This window comes from Cervus elaphus, chromosome 33 (genome assembly GCF_910594005.1).
Source record: "Cervus elaphus chromosome 33, mCerEla1.1, whole genome shotgun sequence".
NCBI classification, from domain to species: Eukaryota; Metazoa; Chordata; class Mammalia; order Artiodactyla; family Cervidae; genus Cervus; species Cervus elaphus.
In genome coordinates, this window is record NC_057847.1 from 38405704 (window position 1) to 38408441 (window position 2738).

The following is a 2738-nucleotide window of genomic DNA, read 5'->3' on the forward strand; positions in this document are numbered from 1 at the left end:
TTAGTGCTTTGCCTGTAAGTGCTGGTGAATCATGCAGAGCTGGAGTTAGGCAGAGAAGGCAAGTAGAGACCAGGAAAATAAAGTATGATAGAATCCTGAACACTCCCCTAAACACAGAGTGTTCCAGATTCATGACTTTCATAAAATTTACCATTTGTTTTTCAACCCACAGCATTCTGACCTCGTATTCCTGTCCTTTCACTGAATAGTGTTGGGCACGTGTACTTGCTGAAATTCTCACAATGAAATCTACCAATTGACTTTCAAGAATTAAGTCGATCCTTCTACAGCCTTTAATACTATGGACCTTCCATTCTTCTTCTGACTTATCCAACACCACCTCCTCCTGGATCCCTCCTCTGATATTCTCTTCTCCACTCCACTATCTTTGTTGCTTTGACCATCTAATAAATGTCAACTTCTATCTTAGTTCCTTTAGATTCTCACAGTACACTGGAGCAATCTCACACACCCTCAAGATTTGGCTGTCATTCATACAATTTCCCATGGGAAGTTCCCATGAAGTATGGGTCCATACAGGGGTGAGGTAGGGATGAGATAAAAAAAAGGTCAAGTTTAGATAGCTTCTTGGTGAAGAAGATGGGAATTCTTTTCTTGGGACTGAGGGGCAGATGTGCAATAACAAGGACAAGGGCTAAAAATACAGCAATGAGATGAAGGAGAATTAATGAAGCATCTGCCCTGGGACGGCTTCCCAGGTGGAGAAGAGGTAAAGAACTCACCTGCCAATGCAGGAAATGCAAGAAAAGCAGGTGTAGTCCCTAGGTTGGGAAGATCCCCTAGAGAAATGGAAAATGGCAACCCATTCTAGTATTTCTGCCTGGAAAATCCCAAGGACAGAGGAGCCTGGCAGGTCACACGTCAAGGAGTCACAAAGAGTCAGACACTACTGAGTGTCTAAACCCAACTAAGCACATGTCCAGGGTTCTGTGCTATTAAGTACCACTCGAGCATAAGGAGTGAGACGTCCACTTGGCTGGCAGAGTTTTCTCTGTCAGTTCCTGGGAGCTGGTGGGGCTTTGTTTGAAGAGAAGCAAGAGCTGGATTCATCAGGACTGGAGGTTTATATGCCAGGATTTGAGAGAAAACAAGGGAAAAGGAAAATGACAGTGCAGAGGAGAGGATAAGTGAGGATACAGAATATAGAGCGTTAGTTGCAGAGGTGGAAATAGGAGCTAGGAAGGCACTAGAAGACAGGAGAAAATTAATGACCAAGGAATGTCTAACTCCTATCAACCTGAAGGCTGCCCTTGATGAATTTATCTCCATAAATAAAGAAAAAGGAAGAGGTAGAAATTCACTTCCCTTTCTGAATTCAGCTTGTTCTCTCTTCTTCCATGTCCTCCTTACACTGTAAGCACTGACTATTGAATCATATATACAAGCTCTCCTAATTACCATGTGACTGGGCAAGTTCTTTAACTTCTTAAGTCCGTATCTTCTCAGCTGGAAACAATGTTAATAATAGTCTTTCATGCATAAGGTAGATGTGAGGATATAGTGGGTCGATACATAACAAAGTTCAGCAAGGTATCTGGTATATAGTAAACACTCAGTAAAAGTTATCTCTTAGTATAACTAACATCTGGAGAAATTAATATTTGCTAAGGATTACCTTCAGAACATAAAAAGTTGTAGACGATATTTTTGCTACAAGTTGTAGATTTTTTTTTTCTTTTTTCTTTTTTTTTTTTTTTAAAAATATGGAACGCTTCACGAATTTGCGTGTCATCCTTGCGCAGGGGCCATGCTAATCTTCTCTGTATCGTTCCAATTTTAGTCTATGTGCTGTCGAAGCGAGCACAAGTTGTAGATTTTAATGAAGATTTTCTACCTTGAGAGTGTGTCCTTTGCTTAATTGGCAGAATATTTGAATTGGCCATGAATCATTGCCCCAGTCTAGGTCTGAAATCTGTAATGCCCATCTGGACTTTTACCTCAATGTTGGAGTATAGAAAGCTAGAGATTTATAATCTAGGACAGAGACAGGCAGCAGAATTCTGAAAGCATACTTCCTTGCCCAGGGGTGACAATGTACACTCTTCATTTGTCAAATTAATGTCCCTGGCCTCCTGGCATCACTTCAGTGTGCCTTAAATTGGAGTTTTAGATGGATAAGAATTGTCTTGAGCTAACTGTTTTTGTCAATCACTGAAACCAAGCAATTTCTGAATTTGCCACATCAGCATGACATTGTATTCAGTTGTCATTCTTCATAACCCCATGAGCATGAAGACAGTTACCAGGTTGAGTTTGGGAGTCAGGCAGAGCTAGTGTCTAATTCTGGCTATGCCACTTACTGGCTTGTGATTTCAAGCAATTTACCTCATCTCTGTAAGCTTCAGGGTACTCATCTGTAAAATGGGATGACAATAATGGGTGATACCTCATAGACTTCTGGTAACTATTAATATAGAATGAGATAAAGTTCACGCAAATGCCTGGCACATAGTACTCAATATATGTTCACTATTACTAATGCTTATTAATTTTCATCAATCTCATTCATGTTGTTTTATCCACCTAAGTGAAACAGTGAAAAAAAACCACAATCAGTTGAGTTACATGATTAGTTTTACAAAAAAAGAAGTATGGGTATCAATATTAGCCCTTAAGCAAAAGACGTCAGTAATTTCTAGTGAATCATCAAAATAGAACATTATTTTAAAACCATGTATGAATAAAATGCAAAGGCTTGATTTTACATGGCTTTTTTT

General features: G+C 39.5%; 1 non-coding gene across 1 annotated transcript; it reads right to left on the minus strand.

Annotated features, from left to right (window-relative positions):
- Positions 1–1718: 1718 nt before the first annotated feature.
- Positions 1719–1825, minus strand: LOC122688821. Its single transcript, XR_006339568.1, has one exon. It is a non-coding gene; the product is annotated as a U6 spliceosomal RNA (small nuclear RNA).
- Between the last annotated feature and the right edge of the window lie 913 nt (positions 1826–2738).